Here is a 25298-nt window from a genome sequence, read left to right as displayed (position 1 = left end):
ACTATCAGAGACCTAAGCTACAGGGGTAGGATATAGGGAGTTGGGCAGCAAGATATTGGTTCACCTTACACTTGAACTTCTGCATGTCAGTACAGTTGGGGAAGCAGGGACCCGGAAGAGAATTCCAAAGTCTAGCAGTTCTGGAGAAAAAACTACTGGAGAAGAAAGCTCTCCTACATCTAGGGATCTCTACTGTGTAGGGGTGGGATTTAGCTGCTTGTCGCGCATGTGTGTGTGTGTGTGTGAATGTGTGTTTGACTCGGTGATGTCATGCTTACGCCACACCCTACAAATACTAACGCGCTTATTTTACATATTTACATTTTTTACAACTCTGAAAATGAGTTTTGCCATCAAAAATACATGATTATATAGGATGTAGAACAGCATTCTGGGTAGTAGTGTGTGTGTGTGTGTGTGTGTGTGTGTGTGTGTGTGTGTGTGTGTGTGTGTGTGTGTGTGTGTGTGTGTGTGTGTGTGGCGACCATACTAATACAGACCGCACTGGCAACCGATTCTTGTCAGTTTCTTTCATTTGTAAACGAATCGCGGATTAATTAAATGCGTCTGGCCAGACTAATGCAGTCCTTCTAGCTATGTGAATGGCCGTAGGATATGCTTGACGTTGTTGTTTCTTTTGTTGGCGAAATTGAATGCACGCGTAATAGACAAGTTTATGCACATATGATTAAGAAGATATAGTCTACTGGATATGTCTATCACTATTTCTGTTGAATTACGTTACTCTGTACTCTTATATATATATATATATATATATATATATATATATATATATATATATATATATAATACATACTCTTTATATATAATACATACTCTTTGTATATATATATATATATATATATATATATATATATATAATACATACTCTTTATATATATAATATATACTCTTTGTATATATATATATATATATATATAATACATACTCTTTATATATATAATATATACTCTTTGTATGTATATATATATATATATATATATATATATAATACATACTCTTTATATATATATATATATATATATATATATATCGGTCTTTCTCCGTCGCTCTCTATGTATTTATATATATAATATATACTCTTTATCTCTTTCTCTCTCTCTTTCTCTCTCTCTATCTATCTATCTATCTCTCTCTTTATATATATATATATATATATATATATATATAGAGAGAGAGAGAGAGAGAGAGAGATAAAGAGTATATATTATATATGTAAAGAGTATATATTATGTATATAAATAGATAGAGAGCGACGGAGAGAGACCGATATATATATATATATATATATATATATATATATATATATATATATATATATATATATTATATATATATATACAAAGAGTATATATTATATATAAAGAGTATATATTATATATATATGAAGAGTATATATTATTTATATAAAAAGATAGAGAGAGAGAGACCGATAAGCACACAAAGAGTATATATTATATACTCTTATCATATTATATTATAGTATCTTATTATACACACAGATATTATATATAAAGAGTATATATTATATATATGAAGAGTATATCTTATTTATATAAAAAGATAGAGACACAAAGATCGATAATATTATATATTTCTGTCGAAATATATTTTATTTCCTTATAATATATACCAATCCTTATTTAAGAAGCTCAATATAATTACAGAGCAATATAGTTAATAAATGACCAAAGACTATATTACAAGGTCCATTATGTTGACCATCTTATAATTTATTCCTTTAATTCAGTTGGTATTCATGCACTTTGGAATATAGTCTTTTTTCATTTATAATGATAATATATATGGCTTCCTTCAGTCTTGATAGACTATAGATACCCACTATAAGGGTGCCTGCGCGTAAAATTTTGCGGCAAGAGTTGCGCAATCACCAACCACACCTCTCTTGAATCGACATTGTTGAATACCATTAGCAAGTGAAGGTTCGGGACGACTGGAAACAATGCCGAGATAAGCGGAAAGCACACACAGCGCATAGAATCCCAAATGGTCACCCATCTGGTACTAGCCAAGCTCAACGTTGCTTAACTTCGGTGATCTGACGAGAACCGGTGTGTCAACGTGATTATGCCGTATATGAAGGTATACACCGACATTAAAAAAGAATATTTGAAAAGACTAAATGCGTCCATAAAAAAAAAGAGAGAGAAAACGATTAAATGTGAAAACAACGGGCAGGGAAATTAAATGCCACCGTTACTAAGTTGTTGAATGAAACCTTTGTTCCTTTCTCTTCTTTTTTTATTGACAATTATAATTTTTTTTTCTTCGTGTTGATTATTTCACCGACCTGAACTATGACTGGTTATAATATAAATGTCTGGAGATCAAACAACGATTTATATCATTATTTTTTGCCTTCATAGCTTTAAGAGCGACTGTGAATTTTTTCTATTTTTTTTTTATTTTTTTTTTTTTTGCTTTTTCTGCACATTCTCGCGGAGATTACGACACATCGTTCCGTTGGACGAATTTTCTGTTAACACTGACAGCGTTGCAAGCACACACTGTAATTCGTAGTTGCCCGAGTACGTACAGCTTATTTTTTTTTTTCATTAACCTAACGACGTGAAGTCCAATTAAGGAACATTTTTGTGTAACCGCACGGCCAACTAATTATAACCACTAGGAATTTTTAATAACCGATCGTATTTATGCGACTTTTTAATTTTTTTTTATAATACATACTGTTAATAAAGAGAGTCCTACCATAACAACTTGTCAATGGGGACTTGTTTAAAATATTGTCCAGTTACTGAGTCGATATGAAGAAATCACCCTAAAGGTAAGTAACAGAACTTCAATCATACCAATGATAATAATTAGAGGTTGTTTATATCTAAAGCTGTCCAATTTAATTATGATATTTCTAAAAAGAATTAATTTTTTTTTAATTACATTTTCACACCAAACAAGGCACATTGCCACTTTGATGTAGGAGGCTCCTATCAGGGACCTAAGCTACAGGGGTACTATATAGGGAGTTGGGCAGACAGATGTCGGTTCACGTTACACTTTAAATTCAGCATGTCAGTAGAGTTGGGGAATCAGGGACCCGGAAGGGAATTCCAAAGTCTAGCAGTTCTGGGGAAGAAACTACTAGAGTAAAATCTTTCTTACATCTAATGATCTCTACTGTGTAGGGGTGGGATTAAGCTGCTTGTCGTGCGCGTGTGTGTATGAGTGTGTGTGAGTGTGTGTGTGTGTGTGTGTGTGTGTGTGTGTATTTGAGTTAGTGACGTCATGCTTACGCCACGCCCTACAAATGCTAACGCGATTATTTTACATATTTATATTTTTTACGACTCTTAAAATAAGTCTTGCCATCAAAATTACATGATTATACAGGATATAGAACAGCATTCTGGGTAGTGTGTGTGTGTGTGTGTGTGTGTGTGTGTGTGTGTGTGTGTGTGTGTGTGTGTGTGTGTGTGTGTGTGTGTGTGTGTGTGTGCGTGTGTGTGTGTGTGTGTGCGTGTGTGTGTGTGATTTTTTCTTATCACTGTTAGACAATTCAATGAATCAATGGAAACAAGGTGTTCGTCCTATCTAAATTAAAAACTTGTGTGTCTTCTTTCCTAGACCCAAGATTCACATTTAATTATTCTAATGGCATGGAAGACACTATTAAGAATCGGATTCTATATCGTCTTCTGATATGAAGGAAGCAAAATCAGGTTGCAATTCTTCAAGCTCTTCCGAGGGTCAAGAAGATCAAAGTGAAATTAAACTATTATACACTATTATTATTAAACTATTATAAAGAAATGAAACTATTATGCAGTATTGTTATTAAACTATTATAAACTATTAAAAGCCTGTTTGATAAATTAGCTTCAAATAAGCATACAGGAATTAATTACAAACTTAGGACGTGTAGAAGCTGAGTTAAACCTGGTGAGTGCAACTGCAAATACAACAGAAATTATAAGAAGCAAAATTTAAACCCAAAACACATCCTTCATGGTTAAGTGCAAAACACATCCTTCATTGTTAAGTGCAAAACACATCCTTCATTGTTAAGTGCAAAACACATCCTTCATTGTTAAGTGCAAAACACATCCTTCATTGTTAAGTGCAAAACACATCCTTCATTGTTAAGTGCAAAACACATCCTTCATTGTTAAGTGCAAAACACATCCTTCATTGTTAAGTGCAAAAAAAATAACTTGATCATTATGTAGTTTTACAACTACTAACAATTGGTGATGATCCATTTCACTGGTGGATAAAAACACCCAAGACATTACTACTGCTGGGTAAACAGTCTTCAATATATTGAAACGCACCACTTTTATCTGTGGAGAGTTAGAGGCTCTTTAGTACAAGTGCTAATGTGTATGAACCTGCGTGGAACACGTTGTGTTCTAAGAATAGATCAATTCTAATGTTTCTACGTTGCGTATTCAGGTTGTGTTCTAAGAATAGATCAATTCTAATGTTTCTACGTTGCGTATTCAGGTTGTGTTCTAAGAATAGATCAATTCTAATGTTTCTACGTTGCGTATTCAGGTTGTGTTCTAAGAATAGATAAATTCTAATGTTTCTACGTTGCGTATTCAGGTTGTGTTCTAAGAATAGATCAATTCTAATGTTTCTACGTTGCGTATTCAACTTTAAATAGTGATGAGACTGTGAGAGCAGAGAGGCAGGCAGCAAGAATAGAAAGGAAGTACACCAACAGCAGGTGCAGAGCAAAGGTAAACACTGCAGTATGTTCAAATGAAAGTAGAACTTGAACTTGAGTTTGTAGATTGTTTGTAATTTCTTCTTTCTTTCTTATCTAGTTATTTCATTTCTAGTATTTAAGAATTTAAAAAGTGTACTTTGTATTTTATAATTTCCTTTAATAAGGCAAAAAAGCCAAAAAGTTATAATAGCATCAAGACACTTAAAAAAGAAAATGTACAGTTAAACTGGTGATTACTGTGTTAATGTGTCAAAGCTATCTAATGAGTCACTTGGCATTAATGAATTGGTTAAAATTTAGTGGGAAAGAGAAAAGTAATTAATCGTTCGATTAACGATTAAGAAAAGCTCAGTTACTTGCAGGTTAATCGGTGTACCCATAGTTGATACACTGCCTGACATTATTTCTCGTACATGCAAACTGCCTGATTTTTAGCTGCGATGAGAAAGGTGTGGAGTGCAACAAAGAACATTACCAGACTAAGTACATACTTTTTACTTGTCCTCTGGAAAAGAAGGCAAGGTTATGTTCTGCTTTTTTATATACATATTATTAGGTATGTTCGATTAACCAGGTCCGGCACATTTTAAATGAATTTTATTTCCTGATTTGAATTTAGTATTTGAACACATATAAAACGCACCTATTAGCATTTTCTTTTGAAATGATAGTTTGATATTGACGTGTTTATAAAAAAAAAAAAATTTAATTTATTATTTTCAAGTTCAGTGAAAGAGAGGGAATATTTAAAATGTCAGAAACTAGAAAAAGAACCCAAAGATACTTTCCAGCTTTGTTCAATAGACATAGATTGCATAGAAAAATATAAAAAGAAAGCAAAAAAATTGGACCGAGAAAATATATTATGTTCATCAAATACAACTATGAAATCAAAGTACCGCTATCTACGTATAATTTATTTTTAAAAAAAATTGATTTCCAAATCTTAAGGACGACTCCCGTTGAGTGAATATGGTATTATGGAGATTGAGGATTCAAGGTAGGAATAGCTTAGATAATTATAAAGTAGAGTGACAACTATGGTATTAGACTGCCCTCCCCACACTTTTGGATGGGGTTGTGTCTAGTTCCTTTGATGACTGTAAAATTTATTTAAATAAATAAATTTATCAAAGTTTCATGTACGTTTCTCGCATATAGGTAACTTTTCTAAATACACATTGTACATGAAATCATTTTAAAAAAAACTTATTATTCATAAATTATTATCTGAAATGGCGCTTGTGTAGATTAGCAATCTTTAAACCCAACGCATTTCAGGTGAAAAAAAAATTATTACGTCCTTAAATGGCCCTGTCGGTGGGGCATTCGAATACGCCGACTGCCCCCTGCAGAGGATAAAAGTCCCTCAATGGGGGTCCTGGATATGACCTTAAACTATATCCAGTGGTGAGGTCCCAGCTTGTGGGTTTTGGGGAGTGTAGAGCCACCCTTTAATTACCATTGCTCCCAGGTCCACTCAGACCCGGAGTGGTAGTACCTGTTAGGGTCCCAACTATGGATTGAATAGAAACCGACGTGAAAACAACAAATATATTCTATTAAAAAATTTGTCTTCAAAATCTTTGGATTCGGCATTAAATAACCATAAAAGGGTTGATATGCCGTAAAACAAAAACAACCAACCAACCAACGTCCTTACATGTCATGTCGAAATTAGTATAAGTTCCAAACATTACGAAAAATGATCCTGTAGATATGCTAGAAGTATTTAATACAATATTTTTTTTAATAGCTACAGTTACTTTCCCATTCTAATATTGATTCAACAAAAGACCTCCCTCAGGACCTTACAGTCTTATTAAAATCTATCGATAAACTATGGATTAATTAGGGTTAATATTTCTTTCAACCTTGGAGTACGCTCTCCTAATACCTTGATTTAAAGGCAATGGCACTTTCTCAAATCCAATGTCGATAAAAAAAATATTATTGAAAAAAATGTAAAAATAAAGGCAAGAATGAAACATGATGAAACAAAAAAAAATTGTTTGTATTGAGTAGGAAAGAAGAAACATTAAAGACACACATTTGTATAAAGAGACTGGTTGCCCGTGACAACGATGGTAAACGAAATGATCATTTGATGACCCATCATTTCCAAATTTAATCTTTAATGGATGACCCCTTATTTAAGACCCTTTTTATTTTTTTACTAACTGACAACCCGGCGTTGCCCGATTGTACAATACGCTTAAATATGCTATTTTAATTTATGCAGATTGCGTATGTATTATTATAGAATCAATCATCTATTGATTATTATAAACTAGCCTAGGTGCCCGGCGTTACCCGGGTGTTTGGAGGTATGTGTTGAGCAAAAAAAAAAAAAAAAAAGTGGTAGTAGGCAGGCAGGCTCGAACTCGTACCGCAAAAGAGAAATAAAACGTGAAAAAAAATGTGACGAATGTTTAAATTAAGGCCAGTCGATCGGAAAGAGGGGATGACTTTCGAAAATATAGTCGGAAAAAGCGACCCCCTCCCTGTAGAAATGTGCCCAGTTGAGGGTGAAGGAATTAATGTTTTTAGCTAATTTTTCGATATTTGTCATCCGAAGAATCGAGCTTCAAAACGATACCGATCTCCCGAAAATCCTTCGCATCTGTCGAAAGTTTTAGACAGACGTACATACATAAATACATACATACATACATATATTTAAAAGACAGGTGAGATGTATATATTAGAAGATTACGAGAAATAATTTGCTCTATGGACTAATTCGAAAAAAATAAAATATAAAATATAATAATGATAATTTCGTTCATTAAACAGTCTTTCCTCTGTTATAGATAAAAAAAGAAGCATTTTTTACAGGGGAATATTTTAGGTAACACCGATCGGTCTAATGTAATATATGCCCCTGTAACGATTCTTTTTTTTTTTATCTATATGAAAGAAGAAAGACTATATTAAAAATCGGGCTTTTACGATTTTCGGTACTTATCGAATATATTTCTGTACAAAAAGCACTGCCATATATATATATATAAATTAGCTTTGTAAGATATTTGCAAAAGATAGGCTCAGCCGTTTCAGAATATCTAAGGAAGGAATTCACGCACACAAAGTTACTTTTATATAATGGTAGAGATTCTGAGGACAAATGGGGAGAATTTTTTTTTTTTAAGTGAAGATATCGAAACGATACTTGACCCTCACAAAAGAGATGGAACATGAACGTAAATATGTCACTCATAAAGTTATCTCTAATACTGACGCAATTGGCGATGTTCTTGAATAATAAGTTGTTTGTGTTTTGAAAGAAAACAACAATGTATCTACAATCTAGGCTATTCTAGTAGACAACGCCAATACAGGTTGTAAGGCTGGATTTGTAACGTTTGTTGAGAAAAGAAAAATACAGACAAAATTACACACCATTAGTTGCTCTTTACACCAACAGGTGAGGCATGCGTCGTCCCTCGTGAGTGAGGAGGAATAAAAAACCTGACTAAGTTTAGCATTTGAACCCCCGCCCCATTTAGCCCCAAAAGTCGCCAGGGGGCGTCAAATCCTGGTGAAAATGAATAAACGGTGCAGTTTTAGGCCTTAATATATATAAATCTGAGTTCTGCACCATGCAAAAAAAAAAAGAAAAAAGGAAATAACTAAGTCTATTATTTGCGACCCCCATGTAGCCCCCAAAGTTCCCAATGCCTTAAAATATTTAAATTTGAGTTCAGCACCATGCAAAACTGCTAAATAACATACACAGAAAATTTTGGACAAATATGGTAAAATAGTCCCAAAAATGGAGTGTTTTTATTAGCCGTAATAGAGACCCTGGGGCACACCCAAGAGTTATCGCAAAGTATAGACAACCAAAATTATATAGAAATCAGTTAGCTACAACTTTTCAGAAAGTTTTATAAAAATCAAAGGCATCAATTTTTTTTTTTAATAAGCACAAAAATGTCAATTTTAGCCATTTTAATCCGAAAGACACTTCCAGCGGAGCAACCGGAGTTTTCCAGGAAAATCCGTTCTGTTACTTTTTTACTCATATCATGCTTAATGTTTGTGCAGATTTTCCAAAAATTCTAATGCGTAGTTATTGAGAAAAATGTGGACAGACGAACGGACGGACGGACGGACGGACAAGGGTGAATTTACAGGTCCACCTTCCTTTTGTCGAGGGACCAAAAATGAACTTCCACATACAGCTCTTTTTAGACATATGGATAGAATCACAAGAAGTCCTACAACCTTCACTGGCTCCTTTGCCAAATTCTGTGTTAATAACTATAATCATTTAACCCAAATAGTTTCTACAATAGTAGGTTGTCCTCTAGATGTTCGTTATATTGCGAATGAAATAAGCAAACTAATATATGACTAGAGACTTCTATTAGAATCTACAGTTGGCATTTCTAGTGGAAAAGTGGATCCTAAATTTTCTGTCTGAAAAATGGTCATATCAATCAGGCAAGATGGTTAACTTTGGGCATCAGACTAATGTGGACCCATGACACTTATCCATAAGAAATATCTGGAAAACTCCACAGCCTCATCGGGTTCATAATTGAAGTATATGCAGTTAATTGGTTTGAAATAAAATAAAAAAGACTAATAAGTTCCATAATAAGAAACTGTATATTTTCAATAGGATCATGAAAACAGCCACCTGAAATTCAACATATCACCTTTAAAAATTTATAATTCTTTTTTATTTACTTCCTGAAAATGCTGTGATCAAATCAGATGAGATAGAAGTGGGAGGAAATGCAATAAAAAAGATTCCTTTGTCAAGTAACAATTTCAATTAAAATTAGTTATAAAATCATACATTTTAGAAAACATTTTTTTATGAATTTATATGAAAAAATTTGAAAACCTGAAAATGTGCTGAAATGATAAAATCATTTTTATTTACTTGTTGTTATTGTTGTACTTGTTGTTGTTGTTGCTGTTGTTGTTGTCGTTGTTGTTGTACTTGTTGTTGTTGTTGTTGTACTTGTTATTGTTGTTGTCGCTGTTGTCGTTCTTGTTGTTGTCGCTGTTGTACTTGTTGTTGTTGTCGTTGTTGTTGTTGTCGTTGTTGTTGTTGTACTTGTTGGTATTGTTGTTGTTGTTGTTGTTGTACTTGTTGTTGTACTTGTTGTTTTTGTTGTTGCTGTACTTGTTGTTGTTGTTGTTGTCGTTGTTGTATTTGTCGTTGTTGTTGTCGTTGTACTTGTTGTTGTTGTTGTTGTTGTTGTTGTTGTTGTTGTTGTTGTTGTTGTACTTGTTGTTGTTCTTGTTGTTGTTTTTGTTCTTGTTGTACTTGTTGTTGTCGTTGTTGTTCTTCTTCTTTTACTTGTTGTTTTTGTCGTTGATGTTGTCGTTGTTGTTGTTGTTGTTGTTGTTGTACTTGTTGTTGTTGTACTTGTTGTCGTTGTTTTTGTTGTTGTTGTTGTTGTCGTTGTCGTTGTTTTTGTTGTTGTTGTTGTTGTTGTCGTCGTCGTGGTCGTCAAAGTCCGAATTTTTTCCAATACTTGGCTTTATCAAGGAGAGGTCAGTCCGATTAATTTTTGTCTTCTTTTTCTTCTTAATATATCGATATATCGAGTAATTTAAATTTCTGTTTGAATCTCATCACAATCATTTAGATAATCTTACATTTTCAGTTTACTCAATAAAGTATGAGGTGCCTTAACCCTTAAGCTACGCAGGCTGTTAATTTTTTAACACTTAGTTTTCTATTACAAATATCTGCAACAATGTCTTCAAGGATTATGGAATTCTTCTTTGTCTTAACTCCATTAACCAATCAATGAAACCCATACTTGAATGTTTGTATTGTTTTTTGATAAAAAAAAATCCCTTTTCAAAGACTTGATTTTATGTGATGCGAAAAAAACTTCACACCCATCATAGGCAATGTGTGTAAAAATACCATCGTAGCCTAAGATTTAAATAAGTTTCCAGACTTTTTTTTGTACAGACATTTAAAATTGTTATAGACTCTTGAAAATTCAGTAAGTTATTATTATATATCTTATGAGATGACTGACCAATTTTTACAATTTCAGGTAAAAAGAACAGCCACGGCAGAAATTGCAATACACCCTACTAAAGCTTGATTCTTGACTTTCAAAAATGCAATCCGGACGTGAGGACACTTTAGTAGAACGATATGCAATAACATTCTGTTTTAAACTTGGAAAAATGCCACATAAACGTATGGAATGCTTCAAACTGCTTCTAAACCATCCTGCATGACTCGAACATCAGTTTTTAAACGGTACAACAAGTGCATTGCAGCCGGAGGAGATTACTTCGAAGGGGACTATAGTTTCATGTGTGTACTATCAAAAAGTATCCATACAAAAAGTCTGGAAACTTATTAATGAAGGCATCTTGTAACATTTAAATATATTTTAAGAGTCAGGAGTTAGCCAAAAAGATTTTTTTTTTAATAACACAAATCAACTTTAATGTCAGCCATTGTTAAGAGTTGATTAATCTTTCGCACAGTAGAGTTTGCGAATCGACAATTACAGTAGCATTTACTGAAGATGAACTTTTGGATTCTCTGATGAATGGAATTAAGGTTGAATTGCCAGATTTTCCCTCACATTCCCAACGTGTTGAAACGGCATTTCGATTAACAACAGAAGCATCAGAATCAGTGCAAGCGCTTGAAGCAAGACACATGCATAGAATTGCAAAGGTGCTGTGTCGTAAAATAAAGCCTTTATTTGCTTCTAAGGGATATTACATATAGCGATTTGATACAATATGTTAATAATTGCACATAATTTACATTTTCAAGCCTGACAATTAGAAACATTTGGGGTGGGATTTCATTGTCAAATCTCCCCCATAAATTTTTGACAGATGTTCGAATTAAAATTGTGTTTTTTTAATAAAATGGTCGCCTAATTGTAATCTTGTGTGTGTGTGTGTGTGTGTGTTTTTTTTTTTTTTGTCTCCTTTAAAATAAAAAAAAATACCTGGGTTTTTTTTTTTTTCAACCTTTTCAAATGTTATCACTGTTTAAGATTAATTAATGAGGTAAAAAGCAGCATGTCAGAGCTGTCGAAGACAGTAATGGCGGGGAAGATTTTATATTTTATTTCAATCGGACAAAATGAAAACCTTTTCTAGTTTAAATATTGAAATTGATAATTTTTCTAACCAATTTATAGGTTAAATATATTCAAAATAGCAGGTTTTTCAGTTCATTTATGTAGACGATCTTTGATGTTTTAAGTACCCGGCATAAACCAGTTAGGACGACTAGTTCTTCCCTCTTCCTCAATATGAACTCGAGTCCGCATAGTTAAACTCTTCCAAAGCTAAGCTATGCCATTTTCTATCTATAATTTTGAAATCCACCTGCCTTGATATCGCAAAAACTTATGTATTGCAAACATTTTTTCTATTCATTTATTCTTTTTCCAGGTTTGACTAAATTTCTGAACATTTCAACTGCACTTATCTTTCTTTTGCTCTATTTTCTTTTTTTTTTCTCCAAATTATATCTGCACTATTAACTAAACACTGAAAAATGCTTTTTCTCAGCAGTATGCATTATTTCTTAACCAGTCTAAACTTAGTACCCAAGCCAAATTGCTCTACTTTTAACCAGCTTTTAAACGGGTTAAACTAAATTAATACAAAAAAAAAAATCCGACCTCACAAATTTAAAGTTCCATTACGGTATCTTATAAAGGTAAAGCTCGAATGCTCAAATCATTCTCTATCGAGGTTAGATAAAGCCAAACATAAAAAAATAAAATATTCACGCATAATTATGTGAGGGAAGATTATTTTCAAATATTCTCCTAAACTGAGAACGGAGTATATATATATATATATATATATATATATATATATATATATATATATATATATATATATATATATATATATATATATATATATATATATATACACAAGTTAGAAAAGCCTTTCACCCAAGGCATGAAAATTGTTAAACAAAATGTTTTTACTATAGGCTTTAAAAATAAAGGTACAAGATTCAATTTGAAATTTATTTATCTTCAGAGTGCACTTTTATAAATTTTACAAACTAAGGTATAAAAATTTGATTTAAATTGAATCAAAAAATTACCTTGGATTTATTTTATGTAATGTACATTTTGTTGCACTTAAAAAAAAAACTCAGTGAAAATTTTATATCTATATCATTAATTGCTAGATGAAAGATAATGTTTTTAAAGTGCACCAAAATGTACATTACATAAATTACACCCAAGGTCATTTTTTGATTCAATTTAAAAATTTGCATTTTTATTAAATTGGGCTTTTTACACATGATCAAAATTAAAAAGACCAAGGGTATAAATTGTTAGATTCATAGTAATTCTAATATTTTTAGTTCAGTTAGAGATTAGCAATCACTTTGTAAAGGTGTTACCATGCCTAAAGCAAGAAAACTAACCGAAGTTGAGCGCTCTCGAATTCTAGGATTCCATAAGCAAGGTTTTTCACAGCGAACGATAGCAGCTAAGATAAATCGCAATAAAACTTTCTAAAGAACACTGAGAATTATGGAAAAGCAAAATCCTTTAGTAGGCCCTCACCCAAATTTCTCCTGCATTGAGTATGAGAATCAGACGAGTTGTTATGAATGACAGACGATTTTCTTCTAGTCAAATTAAGGCGGTTATAGATGCTGATGTCAGTCCAATAACCATCAGACGACACTTACAACAAAAAGGCATGGTAAATAAAAAGCGTAAACAAATTCCTCGATTGCTTCCACGTCACAATGTGGACCACTAAAGATTTGGTTGTGAATACCAAATCTGAGACGTTGAGAAGTGGAAGAAAGTCATGTTTTCTGATGAGAAAAAAATCAATTAAGATGGTCCTGATGGCTTCCAGCGATATTGGTATGACAAGAAACATGCCCTTTGAATTTTTTTCCACACGTCATAGCGGTGGAAGGTCCGTAATGGTATGGGGTGCCTTTTCTTACAGAGGGACGATGGACCTCCAGATGGTGCAGGGTCGTCAGACACAGCTGGTTATCATAGCATGCTCCAAAAAGCATCTTTGATGGTGTAGGGTAATCGTTTGTGTGAGGATGGATGATTATTCCAATAGGATGATGCTGCAATCCACACTGCAAGACGGACCTTGAGCTTTCTACAAGAAAATGGAGTCCATCTCTTGGGACATCCTGCATGCTCACCGGGCTTGAACCCAATTGAAAATGTTTGGGGATGGATGACAAGAGAGGTTTATCGAAATGGCAAACAATAATCAACAAAAAATGAACTTCGTGAAGCCATTTTCAGAAACTGGAGCAGGATCCCCTGCACCTTAATGGAAACCCTTATTTCTAGCATGTCCCAAAAAATTTTTGAAGTCATCAAAAGCAGTGGAGGTAACAACAAAAACTACATGAACAGATAAACGATAAAAACTAAACAGTAAATTGTCTATGGCATCATAGCGTAATGGGTTAAGGCGCTAGAGTGAAATACGTAAGGTCCGGGGTTCGAATCATAACAACAGTCAAGCTACGCTGAAGAGGAGTGGGACTCCGAAACACGTGTGTCCGTAGATTACTGCTTTTAAAAATAATAAATGAATAAATAAATACGTCCAAATAAAAAAATGGGCGGCTTTCTGAGAAAAACACCGAATCTCCGAGGCGAAGACGTTAACCTTCATATCGTTTAAAAAATCAACAACAAAAAATGCGTAAACAGATAAACGATAAAAACTAAACAGTAACTTGTCTTAGGGCGCTGGACTGAAATACAAAAGGTCCGGGACTCGAATCCTAACAACAATCAAGCTACGTTGAAGTGGGTAGGACTCCGAAACACACGCATCCGTAGATTACTGTTTAAAAAAAAAACATATATATATATATATATATATATATATATATATGTGTGTGTGTGTGTGTTTTATTCAATAAGTCTGAAGAAAGGCTGTTCTTGTGAAAATTTTCAAACGACATAATGTTTAGATTTGTCCGAATAGTCTTGAAACAATCGTAACTAACGATGAAATACACTATTTGTTGCTATCAACCCATTCTTTGAAGTCTTGGAGTTTGTTAAAACAATATATATATATATATATATATATATATATATATATATATATATATATATATATATATGTATGTATGCATATACACGCACAGAGTCATTGGCACATTATAGCAGTTTTCAAACCGTGATTAACTTTTATGACTTTGATCGCATTTCCTGAGGAAACATCCACTGAAATGTTGATCCTTTATTCCAGGCAACCCTTCATATCACGTTCAGTGATTATTCCCCCCCCCCCCAAAAAAAAAAGAACACCGCCTATCCACGAAAGTCAATTGATTCCTTTTGGGGAAATAAAACAATATCCGTATTCATTTAATATTCAACTATTGTCACAATCAATATTGAAACTGATTCCCCTTGGCAAAATTCGATCATACATTTCAGCAAACAACACCCCCACCCCTACCCCTAAAAAAACGGTCATTTATCTCCCAGGAAGGGTAAAACAAATACAATAATGTGTGTTTTATGCAAGAGAATCTATCCCCTATAGAAAGGGAAAAAATGAAGTTTCACGGTCGGTATTTAATCAGGATTTTGGACGCCTTATGCATAAATAATAAATAAGGCTATGACAACCGCATATTCTTTTCCTTGCTTTGATTATCAGGTATATATCCATTGATATCTTATATGCTTTTATGTAAGGTGATGTGGTTCTCGGTTGATTAATTCTGTCTGACTGTGTCGGATATATACTCGAGAGTCAAAATAATGAAAAGAATATACTGTTGTCATAGCCCTAATAATAAATCACTTTCATCGCCGAATAGAGATGGTAATGATTCGGAGTCTTGAAACTGGATAATTATTGCGCAAATTAACTTGTATTAGAAGGATCCGTGGAAATTCCACCGCAGTTGAAAATTTTTAAAACACATAATAAATAAAATGAATAAAAAATAAACTAAAACAAAAAATGACGAATTTAAAACGATTTTTTAGCAATTTTTTTTTTTTTTTAACCTTTGTTGGTCTGTTCTTCAGATGCTGCACTTCAATTTCTTGTTCTCTGTCAGTGGAGGGGAAATCCTTCACGACTGAGACAATTTTTATTTTTGTTCCTTTTCTCCACGTTAAAAAACGACCCTGGTGTCCAACTCTGTCCCGTGGGGAGGCATTGTAAATAGGAACCTTTTAAAATTAAAAATAATTTATTTAAAAATTTAGAATTTTTTTTTTAATGAAAATTCAACACACAGCACATAGTTTAGTTTTTGTTGCAATATTTTTGAAAAAATAATTTGGAAGGTATTTATTTGCTTCCCCATGAAAAATATGTCACAAGGTCGGTTTTTATGTGGGGTGAAGGGGGGATGGGGATGGTCTATATAGGGTTGCCACTACATAGACCAATAACCAATTGCCACAAGGGCAATGGTCACAAACTGCAGCATCTGGGAACAGATAGTACACTTTGATCTCAGCCAAAAGGCCGAGTGAGGGGGTATTTATTTGGTTCCCCACGTAAGCAAAATATGACACGAGGTCGGTTTTTATGTGGGGTTAAGTGCTAGGGGAAAAGGGTGGGAAAGGGAGAGGGGTTGCCCCTACGTGGACCAACAACTAATTGCCACAAGGGCAATGGTCTCAAAGTGCAGTATCTGAGAACAGATACTACACTTTGATCTCATCCAAAAGGCCGAGTGAGGGAAGGGTCTGATCCCGCACAGTCCGGAGATTCTATTTATAAACGATGCTGCTAGGAACTGACGAATCAAATTAATTCTCGTTCTTCTACCAACCAATCAAAAACCTGAATTGCTCCATAAATATTAAACCTTTTTCTGTAGCAACTTCGCATGTTTTCTTTGTGTCCACATGTGAAGAATCTTTTGTTCTATCTACTGACAGCAAAGCACCTCCAGGACTAATGTAGAACACCTAACCAGCGGAAACTGTGCTGAAACTAAACATGGCCTACAACTCTAGAGTTTGTTATTTTCTGACTATTTATATATAAATTATAAAGAAACAAATGTCAATTAACTTGCACATTGTTTTTTAATTTTAAAAAGAAACTATAATGAAAAAACTTACAGTCCCCTCTCAACAGGACTTTTTTTTTTATTATAAAAGAAAATAGCCAATCTGAAACCGTAAACAGACAGCTATGTTTTTTTTTTAATTTTTGGAGAGGAAATAGTTTTAATGATTTTTAACTTTTTTATAGAGTTCAAGTGTTAGCCTCTAGAAATGGGCTCCTTGATGTTTGAAAACTTAGCCTGTGATAAAATGAAACAATTGCATGGGGCAGTGGATGGAACGGTTACTTCTTTTATTTATTTTTTTTTTTCAAAACTGGCCACTTACTCGTAGTTGCGTTCTTAGAAAATTGCTGCTTTGCGGCAATTTGCCCAATTATGGCAAACATTTGAAAAGTATTTATCCGACGTCGTTTAATGCGAAAACCGTGTCCGACGCCGGGAGCTAAGTGACCACTTTGGTGAACGACATTACAATTTGATGACCACTTTTTTTCAAATCTAATCTTTAATCGATGACTCCTTATTTAAGACCCTCTTGTTTTATTTACTAGCTGGCAGCCAGGCGTTGCCTGATCGTACAATACGCTTAAACATGATATTTTAATTTATACAAATTGCGTATGTATTATTATAGAATCGATCCTTTATTGATTATTATATATTACGAGGAATAATTTGCCCGGTGGACTAATTTACAAAAAAATAAAGAAAGAAAGAAATAATGATAACATCGTCCATCAGATTCCGTCTGTGTTTGTTTACAATATCACGTCAGCTGATATTTGGGCTTGACAATGAATGCCTTGGAAATGCCTCTTTCATCGTAAATTGTACTTATTAATACATAAAAAATTTTTTTAAAAATAGTGAGGTACACTCGGGGTTGAAAATGGGATCATTCAATCTGTAGTCGAATGCTCTACCACTAAGCCATATCTCCAGACTAGAGTAAATCTGTTTTTTTTTTTTGTTGTTTTTTTTTAAGAAGAAATGATTTGCTGAAATTTTATTATCTCCTTTTGCCGGTGTAACGTAAAATATTTCTCTGTAAAATTATTATTTTGTATCTATAAGAGAGAAAAGTTAATTTTAAGATCGTTTTTTTTTTTAATTTTTGATACTTATCGGATGAATTTCTGTACAAAACATGTCTAAGAACACTGCCAGACATATAAATTAGCTTTGTGTGAAATTTGCAAGAGATAGCTCAGCCGTTTCAGAACATATAAGGAAAGGGGCACACACACAATGTGATTTTTATATAATAGTAGAGATATATTTATTTAAAATTTTATCTTTTAATGCTAAGGCTATGACAACAGCATATTATTTTACTTTTTTGACTTTCCGGTTTATATCCATTGAAATCTTATATGATTTTATGTAGAGTGATGTGGTTCTCGATTGATTAATTGTGTGTAACTGTATCGGATATATACTCGAGAGTCAAAACAATGAAAAGAATATTCTCTTGTCATAACCCTATTTATCACTCCAAATAAAGCACATTGGCACTGAGATTGAAGAGTCTATAAGAGGCCACATGCACAGGAGCATTCTAAGTGGGGGGTTTGTGTAGCAAAGTGTTTATTCACATTTTATATAATGTGAGAAATTCCATATACAACCGCCATCTTTCTTTTAGGCCGGCCATACAGCTCTAGTAGCCGGTCTGTGATTGGTTTAAATTTGAATGTGTCAGGTGATTTGTCTTGGCGCTTTCTTTTTTTTTGCATTCATGTGTTTATTTTTCAGTCTAAGGAAAACACGGGATCGGGATAGACTCAAACCACAGCGGTTCTCTAACCAGGGAACCAAGACAATTACTTCATGGACACCAAACAGTCGGTAAACAAAGGACACATCTCTAAAAGCAGAGACAACTTATATTGCTGAATCTATTCAAATCAAGGATAACATTCAAGAAACTGTTCTGCATGTTTATTTTCCAATTATTGGATCTTATCTCATTTCTTCTTGAGTCCCAAGGGGCTCACATTATGCCTGATTATAGGCGCCATCATTCCCGCCGAATTTACCATGATCATTCATGGATCCTTCCAAAGGAACAATGAACTAACATTCCAACAATAGGAATTCGAACTAAAGGCTCCATGCGTATGGATGCAAATCAGGCCACCGTTTTGCAAAAGGACTATACCAGAACAAAAGAACTTTCATTGTTGTTATTTGTGAATAAATTTTGAGTTTAAAGGTATGGCTTTTGTTTGTGGAATTCATTTGCTTCTGCGGGGAGGAAATTGAGTTGTGTGAGAAAGAAATTTCTTACAATAAATCAGGTTAGTCCTACAATGAAACGGGGAGTACGGAGGAAATTCTGAGAGGATATCCAATCAGAATCTTGTACAAAAGTTAAGGATCAACTGTCTTCGTATTCTTTGCATCAATAATCATAGTTATGCCATCGATCTACCAAACACTATATATTCTTGACATAATACCACGGGGTTGCTTCCCAGCTGACTATAACATAGTTGTTTTTTCAAGCTCAATGTAAACAAGTTGTTATTGAGCCGTCCTTTTAAACAATCAAATTCTACCCAATTTCCACAATAACCGATCATCACGGTGTTGTCCCACCGACCACTTATCGTGTCGTGGTGAGGTGGCGGTTGTTCAGTGGTTAATGACACGGACTGACGACCTGGGGGTCTCAAGTTCTAATCAAGTTCGTTCCACAAAAATAACTTTCAATTAAGATGTTGGCATCCTTCACGTGGTCCCTCCCGTAAGTACTTGATGTCTTTCTAGAAATAATTCTAGCTAGATAAATATCGGGATAACTAATGCCAACAATAGAATCTTCGGATTTATCGGATTCATATGATGATCCTCGAGTGGCCTTTTGGGTCTTGATAAGTGGTGATCTAGTAAAAAAGAAAAGATACGTTCGTGCAGTGATTCTAACTAAGGCAGGTGTCTGTGAATATGAAAGATAGGGAAAAGTACACGAGTGAGCAGAATAAGGAACATAGGGAAAACCAAAGTGAATAGAAAGGAACGATAAAGACCACGATACGACATAACCTATAGTTGTTATTCAAAGAGGCTCATTTACGAATATCTATCTATATATCTATAAAAGTGAACGTGTCTGTGTGTTTGTGTACATTTTTCTTTGCAATAACTTTGTCAATTTTCAATCTACAGACACGAAATTTGATATACAGAGTACTGAAATTTGGAAAAATCGATATGATTGGTTTTCGGCAAAAAATTTGGCCGTAAAGGGGTCAAAATTCAACGATTTGACCTTTGAGAACTCTACCAAACTCCTCCCACAATTTGGGGTCTAAACACTTTAAATTTTAGATATAGATTCCTTGAACATGGACCTAACTTAATAACTCGATTTGTACCCAAAACAATAAATGTTAAGGGATCATAATAGGGATCAAATTTTAAAAAATTGACCGTTTTTGTTTTGTTTTTTATTTTGTTTTCTTTTTGCTCAGCACACACCTCCAAACACCCGGGCAACGCCGGACTAAAATGCTAGTATATCTATAAAAGTGAAATTGTCTGTGTGTTTCTGTCTCTGTGAGTAAATTTCCATACTAAATAACTCTGTCAATTTTCAATCTACAGACTAGAGCTTTGGCATAAGGAGTATTGAGATTTGGTAAAATCTTTTTAATCGGTTTTCGGCCAGAAATTTGGCAGTCAAGGCGTCAAAGTTCAACGATTTAACATTTGAAAACCCTACCAAACTCCGCCGCTATTTTTGGGTCTAAACACTTGAAATTTTATATGTAGGTTCATTGAACGTGGATCAAACTTTTTAACTCGATTTGAACCCAGAACAATAAATGTTAAGGGATCAAAATTGGGGTCAAAGGTTTAAAAAATTGACCTTTAAGCCAATTTTTTTTGCACATTGGAAATCTTACATGCATGCATCGAGCTTTTTAATCAGTTTTTAGGCGAAAATTTGGCTGTCAAGAGGTTAAAATTGACAGAGTTGATATTTGTAGACTCTACCAAACTCCACCAATTTTGAGTCTAACCACTTGAAATTTTAGATATAGATTACCTGGACATGCGTCAATCATTTTAATATATATATATATATATATATATATATATATATATATATACGTATGCACATGAAGTTATGGACAGTACATAGGGCCCGAGCACAGCCAATTGAACTGCTAGTATATAATCACGGAGTTATGCCATCGATTTTCTAAACACACTATATACATTGTTACGATACGTATGTGCTCTGAAGAAACCAGCAGAATAAGGAACAAAGAGGAAAACAATTCCACACATAGAAAAAAAATCCCAAAGTTATGGCATCGATGTTTCAAACAGGTAAAAATAAATTTGGATTTGGTGTTACTACCTACAACAACAAAACTATGTAAAAACATGACAGCACATATAAATAAAATCCGTGGGACTCAGAAGAAAGATCTGAGCATCATGACCAACAAGGACGGTTTATTTCATGTAACAGTTTTCTTACTGTTTTCTTTTTTCACCTCAAGCAAGGTACATTGCCTCTAAGTCGTAAGGGGCTACTATTTGGGACCAAATGTGCAGAGGTACTTTCTGGTTGGTTGGTTGGTTGGTTGGTTGGTTGTTTTTGTTTTACGGCATATCAATCCTTTTTCGCGTTATTTAATGCCGAATCCAAAGATTTTGAAAGAAATTTTAATAGAATATATTTGTTGTTTTCAAGTCGGGTTCTATTTAACCCATAGTTGGAACCCTAACAGGTACTACCACTCTGGGTCAGAATGGACCTGGGAGCAATGGTAATTAAAGGGTGGCTCCACACTCCCCAAAGCCCGCAAGCTGGGGCCTCACCACTGGATATAGTTTAAGGTCATATCCAGGACCCCCATTGAGGGACTTTTACCCTCTGCAGGGGTGGGAGCAGTCGGTGTATTCTAATGCCCCATCGACAGGGCCGGTACTTTCTGGAGAGCTGGGCAGCGAGATGTTTGCTCGGATTATATTCGAACTTCTGCATGTCGGTACAATCAGAGAAACATGCGCCTGAGAGGAAATTCCAAAGTCTAGCAGTACAAATGAAGAAACTATTTGAGTAGAAGTCTTTTCGGCATCAAAGGATCTCGACATCGTAGGGGATGGATTTTGTTGTTTGTCTGTTTTATCATGGATATTTATGTTGAGATGGATATTAGTACTTAATGTTAGTGTGGCGATGGGACAGAAGTTGGAGTTTGACTAACAGTGCGGGATTTATTGGGTTGGCGATTCTCTTTGTAGACCTATCCGGGAGCGAGAAACAAGAGGCCCCGATGTGACAACACTATTCTGGTGTTTGGGTGTAATCTATAGATTCCATTTTTTTACTGGTAGTTTAAAAGTAATAAATATTCACCACTTCACCATTATTACAAGCCATGGAAAATTAAGTTTTAAACAAACAATAAAAAGAATCGTTTAAGGCGTACAATTTATTGTTTTATATCGAGTTGACAATAAAGTTCTTGCGGTTTTCAATTTTTAGAAATTAGCTTAATATATCTTTGTTCAAACAAAAATTTATCGAAATAAGACCCATGATAGTCAGCACACTTTTGCCAACGCAAAACAAATGTGCTTATGCCAGTAACGTATAAATATGGCGTTCTGGTCACGTCGATGAAGCCGATTGAGGACGGTTGTAGTATCGCTTAGGTTTTTGAAGCATTTCTAACACAGAAATTTGACAAGATGCTTGAAAAAAATGATGGTCTGTAGAATCTTAAGGGTATATGAGGTAGAGTTTCGTAGCCCAATTCGTTCAACTTCTGCAGGGTCCGTTTAGCAACATGCGGTCGGGCATTGTCATGGAGGAGAACTGGGGCATTTTCTGTTGACTAATGCTGGGTGTTGTTGTAGAAGTTTCTGATGCATTTATCTATTTGTTTACTATTTCACTGTAATGGTTTCGCCTGCATTCAAAAACTTGTAATGGATGCGACCGGTTGCAGACTACCAAATAGTCAGCACGGCCTTCTTTTGGTGCAACTCTGGCTTCAGGAAGTGTCGTGGAGCTGCATTGGCGTCTGACCACTGAGCTGAGCGTCGCCGGTTGTCATAAAGAACCAATTTTTCATCGCAATCACAACCCAGTTGAGAAATGGATCGTTGTTGTTGCGTTACTTTTGGTTGTCGTTTAATTCATGAAGCACCCATTTATCAAGTTTTTTTTTTGTCTTTTCAAATCATTCAAAGTGGTTGGAAATCGTCGTATACGTTACGTCTAATTCAGAAGCAAATTCTCGAACAGTTGTACATGGATTGGCTTCAACCAAGGCTTTTAATTGATCGTTGTCAGCATCCGATAGCTGACCACTACGCTCATCATCTTTAAGACTTTCGTCGCCGCCACAAAATTACTTAAACCACCATTGCAGTGTTCGTTCGGTAGTGCTTACTGGGTCAAACGCTTCGTCTATATCGCGAGCTGTTTCAGTAGCTTTTCGGCCTAGCTTGAATTGAAATAAGAAAATTGTGTGATTTTTTGTTGTTGTTCATCTTGTATTTAACGTTCTGAAAAGAAAACATGATTGTTTTAAAACGATTGTAATTTTTTTTTTTTTTTTTTTTTTTTTACATTTTCACCCCAGACAAGGTACATTGCCACTTTGATATAGGGGGGCTACTATCAGGGATCTAAGCTACAGGGGTACTATGTGGGGAATTGGGCAGCAAGATGTCGGTTCATGTTACACTTGAAATTATGAATGTCAGTACAGTTGGAGAAGCAGGAACCCAGAAGGAAATTCCAACGTCTAGCGGTTCTGGGGAAGAAACTACTGGAGTAGAAGGCTCTCTTACATCTAGGGATCTCAACTGTGAAGGGGTGGGATTTTGCTGTCTGTCAGGTTTGTCGGGGGTATTTACGTCGAGGGGGCACAAGTGCTTGCAGTTCGTCGGAGCATTCACCGTTAAAGTTTAAACGATTGGAAAAAGCAAAAAACGCTCTTTAAAATGATATATAAAGTAAAGGTATTATAACGAAAACTTATTTTAAAATACATCATTTGAAATCAAAATTAAAACTTCCGCAAGAACTTTATTATCGACCTAATATATACAGATACCGATTCGACACCCGAAAATATTCCGATACTTTTTTTTAATATCTGGTTAATCGTCCCAACACTAACAAGTAGTAATTATTACAAAAGCCATCCTACACAATGAGGCCTCTTTTACACAAACACTCGACTATCTACAACAACTTTCCTTACTCTCTATCTGTGCCAAAATTTAAGCGAAAATTCCATGAGCAGAGTTTTTTTTCCTCCTGGAGTTGTTCATATGTAGAATACAGTAACCGTGAAGCTGATTCCTGGCTAACTATGACATGGTCGTCTTCAAGACCAACGTGAAAAGGGTCTTCAAAAGTCGTCCTCTAAAATAAATTATAAAATTTCCATCGCGGTACAAATTGACACGTTTACTTGAGTCACCCCAGGGCCTTAATAAATGAGTGGTGAATAATCTATGATGAAAGAAAAAACCCTGAAGTTATACTATCGATTTTCCAAACAGTCTATATATATATATATATATATATATATATATATATATATATGTGTGTGTGTGTGTGTGTGTGTGTGTGTGTGTGTGTGTATTTCTCACTAGTCTCTGAGATTGGACAGAATCTAATTATTCCGATTCGGTGACTTAATTACTCATTTAACCGAAATTATTTAGAAAATTAATTCAATCTGATTGTTTTCAATTTATACGATTTCGATTTCAGACCAGAAGAAACATCGTTTTAACAATTTCTTTTCTGCGTCGCTTTGTGTCTAAATAACAATTATTTGTATGATGATTGCAACGTCTTGTCAGACGAGTGCCACTCCCTCAGGCACTGAAAGTCCATGAGCCAAAAATGACTTTAGTCCTGCCGGCAAAATCCACACGCTCAAAAAGACATGACACTGAAGACGGTCACTACGTTTGAGCCCTCTACGAGTAGCGGACGAATGTTTATTTAAATAATCGTTCGGACAGGTTAATTTCGGCCACCGATTCCGTAGTCAAGGGGGTAGGACTGCCGACTGTCATCACGACGGTTCTAGGTTCGATCCTCGGCTTGGGAGAGGTGTTAGTCTAGCGGCACTGATGAGTTGTGATACAACGAAACAGGTCTGTATGTCGATGACTAAAATATATTTTATAAAGCTCCCCTCTTTGGTAGAGCACTCTCGTAAATTATCTTACTCGCTACTTAATTTAGCTGAAATAATGCGAAGCTCGCGATTTGTTTACAAACAAACGTTTGAGCCCTCTACGAGTAGCGGACGAATGTTTATTTAAATAATCGTTCGGACAGGTTAATTTCGGCCACCGATTCCGTAGTCAAGGGGGTAGGACTGCCGACTGTCATCACGACGGTTCTAGGTTCGATCCTCGGCTTGGGAGAGGTGTTAGTCTAGCGGCACTGATGAGTTGTGATACAACGAAACAGGTCTGTATGTCGATGACTAAAATATATTTTATAAAGCTCCCCTCTTTGGTAGAGCA

At 34.6% G+C, this 25298-nt stretch overlaps 1 long non-coding RNA gene and 1 pseudogene across 1 annotated transcript in view; both read right to left on the bottom strand.

Annotated features, from left to right (window-relative positions):
* Positions 1-25298, bottom strand: part of LOC145259674 (uncharacterized) — a 422066-nt gene that overhangs the window by 295615 nt on the left and 101153 nt on the right. The window lies entirely within an intron of this gene.
* LOC145260004 (5S ribosomal RNA) lies at positions 2005-2120 on the bottom strand (annotated as a pseudogene).

The sequence above is a fragment of the Euprymna scolopes genome, chromosome 35, assembly GCF_053919585.1.
Source record: "Euprymna scolopes isolate OS-2025 chromosome 35, ASM5391958v1, whole genome shotgun sequence".
Taxonomy (NCBI): Eukaryota; Metazoa; Mollusca; class Cephalopoda; order Sepiida; family Sepiolidae; genus Euprymna; species Euprymna scolopes.
The sequence above is the reverse complement of the archived record's forward strand: the minus strand, read 5'-3'. Positions and strand labels throughout refer to the sequence as shown.